This window comes from Mauremys reevesii, linkage group 14, assembly GCF_016161935.1.
Source record: "Mauremys reevesii isolate NIE-2019 linkage group 14, ASM1616193v1, whole genome shotgun sequence".
NCBI classification, from domain to species: Eukaryota; Metazoa; Chordata; order Testudines; family Geoemydidae; genus Mauremys; species Mauremys reevesii.
Window position 1 is genome coordinate 41,050,363 of NC_052636.1, and position 7,114 is coordinate 41,057,476.

The window sequence follows — 7,114 nt, forward strand, 5'->3', positions numbered from 1 at the left end:
CCTCCCTTAGTATCAAGTCATTGCTTGCTAAGGAAAAACTTCTTTGGAGAAGCATTGAAACAATCAAATCACAAACCTGGAGTTGATGAAAACGCTGCTATGACTGGCATTGGCATGGCGGTTGCTTCGACTGCAATTGCTGCAACACGAGAGCCTGCGCCACACGTCCTTGTGATTCCCTGGAGATGTTCACACACAGATGTCCTGTCACCTTCCTTTTGATTGTCATTGATGAAAAATGGAGCAGTTGGGAGAAAAGTCCCAGAGAGTTGCACCGTAGCTAAGCTGGGTGAGAGAGAAGCTCACCTGCCAGGTAAAGCGGAGTTAGGGATGCAGCTCCCAGTAGTGCCTTAACAAATGTGTCTGCTCTTCCCACCTTTTGGTGAATCTTTTGCGGAAACAGAAGACTGCCTCTGCCTTGCAATGCAAATGCTTGCAAAAGAAACCAGTTGTTTTTCTGACAAGTGTCAAAGGACATAAGAAATGTGGAGACAAGGAAAAGGTCATCATAACTCAACTTGCATCCATGGCTCTTGAGGCCAGAGCATGACACTAAGCATTGTATGACCACAGCAAAATCTAAACTTTACACCTTATTACACTAGGCAGTAGTTAGGTCAAGCAATTTTCTCATCCTACTGGATGTTACCCTCATAATACATAGAATTCCCCTAAAACCTGGATTACTGTCCTCAGATGACCTTCATTTTCTCAGGATTCCTGCTGCTTCCAGAATAGGTGGGGAGGAGAAAGGCAAAAACATGATGCCACAGTCTCTATTTTATATCCTTAGTTCAAGTGTCTGAAGACACTTGCCCAGATGTGTCCGGGTGGGCTCTGCTGAGTCACTAGGTTGGGGAATCCTCCTGGTGTGGTCTTGTGCAACTGAGTCATAGACTTGAGCGGTCCCCACAGTGTTGTGTTTGGGCATCTGTCACTGAATTGGAAATCCCTTAATTACAAGATTTCTCTGCTGATTCATGGCTGTTGAACACCCTCCTCAGCAGGGGTCACTAGCAAAATTATAGCCTATTTCAGTAACAACCATACAGCAAAATGCATAACTTCACACACCCTCATGCTATACATATTTGGACAGAATAACCGATTTAAGCAGATCATGACTTTTCATATGATAACTTACATGGACTGGTTGGTAGGACATATCACAGCCATATATGAATGATGACTATGTGAGCTACAGGGAGCTATTTAGAAGTACATCATGTCACAAAAGCCTCTAGAGACTGGCCTTTGGGAAGAGCTGGCTGAAGAGCCTTCTGAGTAAGTGAGAGATCCAGGCTTGGCCCTGCCAGTTTGTGCTTGCGAACTAAACTTGTCCGTTGGGCTCCCTTTTTTGTGTCTCTTTCACAGAAACAGAGCAGAAGTTCTTGGCCAATCCTTGAAAGTGCTTGTTCAAGACACAGAGAGCCTCTGTGCTGGGGCAGGGGTAGGGGTGCAGGAGGTGGTCGGGGGTGGAGGTGCTTACCTCGGGCAGCACAGCTCCCAAAGTGACTGGCACACACTCCCCTCCGGCAGTGGCTCCTAGGCAGTGGGATACGGGGGCGGGTCAGCTGTGGCGTTTGCACTCAGGGCTGCAGGGATATGCCGGCCACTTCCAGGAGCAGTGTGGCAGGGAGAGAGGGGGCAGAGTGGGCGGGAGCCGCCTTAGCGCTGCCGGCACATCTCCGTGTGTCGCGGGGAGGCATCAGGTCTCTGTGGGCTGCCTGGGGCAGGGCAGTGGCCGGAGGGCTCAGGTCACCTTTGCCTCCTCTCCAGTCTCCCAGCCCATCTTGCCGGCTGACAGGGATTTTAGGGTGCAGCAGCGCAGGGAGCAGGAAGGGCGAACCACAGCGGCTGCCTCCCCCACATGCAGGAAAATGGCTTGACCTGCTGGCCCCACGGACTAAGGCACCAGGCCTCCAGCTTGCCCCATTCGACCCAATGGGTTGATCTTGTGGCCAGAATTGTTGCAGTCAGGATTTCCCCCAACAGTGCCCCACAGGGTCAGGGTCAGCTCAGCACAGGCCACACAGGAAGGCAATGCTCGAGCTGCAGCACATGCTGGGCAGGCTCTAGGCCGGGCTCCCCACGGCAGGAGAGAAAGACTGGGCCCCTGGAGGCCAGGCTGGGGCTTCCTGGATCCCATTTGCTCACAGCCAGCACCCTGCCCCACTCCCATGTCATCAATGGCGCCCCCATCAGCCAGAATGGAGCAGCGGTTTCACTGCACCAAGTCCACTTATGGCCTACAGGCAACTCCCAAACCCCACAGCCCACCATCTCGGCCAGAAAGGAGCCCACTCAGCCTCGCCATTGCTGTTTTCCTTCCCCACAGGACCCCGCTTCTCCTGGGCTGCAAGGAGCCATCCTGGGAAGCCAAGAGGCAGGCACAGGATTCTGCCTCCCAGCAGCCAACCGCACCTCCCCGGCTTTGCAGAGCAGATGGTGACACTCTACTAACCCCACGTAGCCGCACTGAGGTGCTTAGCTTCTGCCCTGCCTTTCTCAGCTCGACTTTCCTCTTTTGCCCCATTCCTGCCTCACTTCCTCCTTTGGCAAGTCACGCAGAGGAGGCCAGCAGGAAGAGCCGGCCTCCACCGGCCAACCTCCAAAAGCAGAGGAGGCCAAGCCACAAGCCTCCAAAAGGTGACACGCCGCACTCCTCTAGGTTCTCCAGCCTGACACCAAGGTGCTTTCTCCACTGCTGTCAGCACCCTCTGTCATGCGGGGGTTGGAGTTATCCCATAGACAGGCCAATAGGAGAAGGAGGAGGCCTTCCTGAACAGCAAGGGGATCTGGCAAAAGGAAGCCAGCATGTTTCTGAACCAGGGACCTTTTGCGTGTTAGGCAAACGTGATATCCACTACACTACAGAAACTTGCTCACCCTGGCACAGACCGATGGACAAACCTGGAGAAAGTGGTGGCAGCCCTTCAATAGGTCAGCAGGCAGAGCAGAGGACTGGAGCCTGCACTCAGGAAGTCGCCATTAAGCCCTTGTGACTCAGCTTGAGGAGAGCCGCTTTTTCTTCCTTGCTGACAAAGAGCAAGAGAAGAATGAAAGGTCAGGTGGGCCAACTCGGTGCAGAAGCCCATGCTGCCTTTTCCTGCTGCATAGCCTGAAATGAGGGACTCGTGGCAGTTAAAGGCACTGCTGCTCTTTCAGAAAACATCCCACCCGTGCACAAAGGGGATAGAAGAGCCTGTTAGTCTAGCACGCTCCCAACTGAACTACTTCAGCAGCTGCTCGGTTTCTTTTGGCCTCCTGCTTTTCTGTCTGGGATGTTGTTGTCAGCTGTGGCACAGAAAAAGGACGTCATTGCGAGCGACCCATGAAGACAAGATTCACTTTTGCCTTCCTTGCTCAGCTTTACTTGCTTCCTCGCCTATTCCTGCCTTAGTTCCTGGGTTACCTGAAGGCGACGGGGCCAGCAGTACCAGGAGGAAGTTGGGCAGCTAGACCCTGGTGGCAAAGTCCTGCCACCACTTGCCACCCACTCTCTTCTCCCAGCGTCACATATTGGCCACCAGGGACTTGGGGCCCAGCAGCGCAATGGAAGGCAGTGGACAGAGTCACCCTCGCCTTGAAGCTCGGCTCATTAAACCACATCTTCAATCGCTGATGGCCAATGAGAGACCGACACGCTTGCTATTTTAGCACTTGGAAATGCCATTGGTCAGTCACTGGATCTCTGTAATGCTGTTACAGAACAAATGAACATAGAATCTCAGTGTGACATTCTATACCTTTGGGAGCGGCTGTAACCCCATAATCATCGTGATCTTACATATAGAGCATGACTTGTAAGGTATCAGGAAAGGATATGATCTGCTGAAAGTCACTTCTCTACCCATAGATGTAGACCACTCATGCATATGAAGTCATGAGAATTGTGCAGTGTGATTGTCACTGTGCTGCAAGGTGAGTCAGCCAAATATTAGCTCCCTAGTGGCAACAGCAAGGAAAATAACCAACACCCGGACAGGGTGTCAAACAACCATCGACAGCCATTTGTCCAGCAAGGGAGCTACAATGCAATGACTCACCTGCATGAGGACACCCCAGAAATTGCTCAGACTTGCTTGGAGAGACGCAGTGATGCTCACCTGACTCTGAAGGGAGGGGGCAAAGCCATGAGGAAGAAAGGACATGATAAAAGGAGAGACATTTGCTAGGCTTTATCTCTCTCTGTCACCTACATCTACAGACACCCCCACACCAAGCAACTGGCGCTGATGAAAGGGGAGAGCCTGGCTGAAAAGCCACCAGCCAGCCTGTGGTGAGAAGCATCTGAGTTTGTAAGGGTACTGAAAGGGTTAAGATCAGCTTAGAATTAAAAGCAATGAGAGTCGGTGGCACCTTAAGGACTAACAGATTTATTTGGGCATAAGCGTTCGTGGGTAAAGCCCACTTCTTCAGATGCATGGAGTGAAATTGCAGATAGAGGCATAAATATAGATTGGAACATGAAGTAGCGGGAGTTACTGTACAAGGGAGAACCAGTGTTGAAGGCTAATTCAGTCAGGGTGGATGTGGTCCTCTCCCCATAATTGATGGGGAGGTGTCAATACCAAGAGAGGAAAATTGCTTTTGGCGTGAGCCAGCTACTCGCAGTCCTTATTCAAGCTCAAATTAATGGTGTTAAGTTTGCAAATCAATTGTAACTCTGCAATTTCTCTTTGAAGTCTGTTTTGAAGGTTTTTTGAATGGCTACTTTGAATTATTAGGTGTGAATGTGTAAATGTGCTATTGATTATACAAGTCCCGTATAATCTCATGATTTGGATTCCTGGTTTTTCACCCAGGCGGCCTGGGTTCAATTCCCAGTGTGGGAACACTGCAGAGCTTTTGCTCAGAGGGAGGCAGGAAATGAAAGGAATGGGAAGGGATCCTGCCAGCAGGGAGTTGGACAGTGTTGGAAGGGATCCCAGAAGTGGGGGTGGGGCAGTGGTCCTGGGGAGATGAGGAAGGATCCCAGCTCTGTGGGAAGTGGACCTGCTGGAGAGCACAGGCCGGGCATGGGGGGTGGGAGGAGTGAGTGTGTCCCTCTAAACTCACCACCAGGAGACTTGGAAGAATTACGTATTTGTTGGTAAATGTCAATTTCTGTGTAAACACACGACCCAATGGCAAAATCTTTCCATCGATAATCATCAAAACTAACAGATGGGCAAAGTAAGAAACATGTTGCTTGAGAACTTATCCTATTCTAATCCTCTAGGGTTCCCTTTTGCCTTAGGCACCACCACGTGGGCATTTCATATCCCTCCTCATTTTCACACAGACACACAATTTCCTTTGCACAGATCCATGAACAGCAAAACCTCCTGTGTCTATTGTCTGAGCCAGGGCAGTCGATTCCACTGAAACCTTCTCTCCTGCAATGGCAATGGTCAGACAGAGGAATGCGTCCACCTTCCCCTGGCAGTGAGATATTCACTCTCCTCTTCATGCTACTGCTGTTATTCCATGAGTCATCAAGGATGGAATAAAAGCTGAGTTTACTCAGGGTGAGGAAAGAAAGGGCCACCAATGCTCTCAAAATCTCAGTGCCCAGAGAAAACCTGCCTCTGTTATTGGACTCCCAGAGGTGCTGGCAATACAACGGGAAAAGGGACTGTCTGAATTTCCAGGGCAGGGAATGAACAATCTACAACATCATTAACCACAAACACACTCTAATCATGCTCCAGCCAGTAGGGAAATGGGCAGGAACTCTGGCTGTTCAGCCATGGCCACACGTACAGAGCTGCACAGCAGTGAGTGCGCTGGGGAAGCTGGTCTGAGGAAACAATTTGTAATGACCCTTCAGTGAGAACAGAACCAGAGTGTAGAAAGGCCCCTGTGTTAAGTGGTTGTGGCTGAGGCCTTAGGTAGCTCGGCTAGAAAACCACGGGTGCCTTTCTGTGAAGGTCTGATCCTTGCCAGCTAGGAAGGCTGGTGTATGGTGTCTCCATGGCTGTACTTTCAGGGTCTGATCACAACAGTGCCACAGGGAGCCAAGCCTAGACATATTCAGAGGCTAAGGACAGGTCAATATTTCAAACAGTGAGTCTATGCTGCTGCAGCTCAGTAATGGAGATGCTCTATGCCAGGGTTTCTCAAACGTCCTTTCACTGCAACCTCCTTCTGTCAAAATAACCCAATAAAGTAGCCTGGAAAGAGGGACCAAGCACCAAGCCCCTCCACTCAGGAGGAGTGCCAAAGGCTGAGCCCCAGTGGGGAGAGGGCAAAACCAAAGCCTGAGAGATTCAGCCCTGGGTGGGGGGGGTCTCAGACTTTTGGCTTCAGCCCCAGGACCCAACAAGTCTAATGCCAGCCCTGGTGACCCCATTTAAACAGGGTCACAACCCACTTTGCGGTCCTGACCCACAGCTTGAGAACCACTGCTCCATGCTGAGGGAGAGGGTTTTCCTGTTGGTGTAGTCAATCCACTTCCCCAGGAGGTGGCAGCTGTCATGGGCAGAAGCTATGTCAGTGGGTGTGCAAGCTGTGGTGTTTACCACATTTAAGAAGTTTAATCAAACCCCATTTTTAAAAGCACCTGTGGTCTGGGAATAGCAAAGGAGCTCGATGAAGCAGGGTCTGTCCTTCAAAGTCCTGGAGATCACGGATCCATACTCCTGTTGTAATGGGGGTATAGCTCAGGGGTAGAGTGTTTGATTGCAGATCAAGTGATCCTTTGTTCAAACCCAGGTGCCCTCTTAAAGAAAAACATTTTCATTTCCATTCTCCATTATGTACAGGAGCTCCACCATACGAGGATGCTTGAAATGAATGTGAACACTCAACATTTCGCTGTTTGAAATACACAAGTTTGAAATACAGACAGCATAGAGCCAAAATTCATAATGTCAACTACAAAAATGATACACATCTAGAGATAGCATCATTATATTCAGCCAATCTGAACCTCTCCATAGACGCCTTGCACCACTTCTCTGTAATATTGGCTGCAAATATAGAACAGCGGTCACAACGGTGATCTATACAGTTACAGATTATGTCAATAAAGTCATAGGAGGTGACACGGCATCAGTGAGACTGATAGTGGAATAGCCTCCAGTTTTGGTGTCCTCATTTGAAAAAGATGTTGTGAAATTGGGCTGGG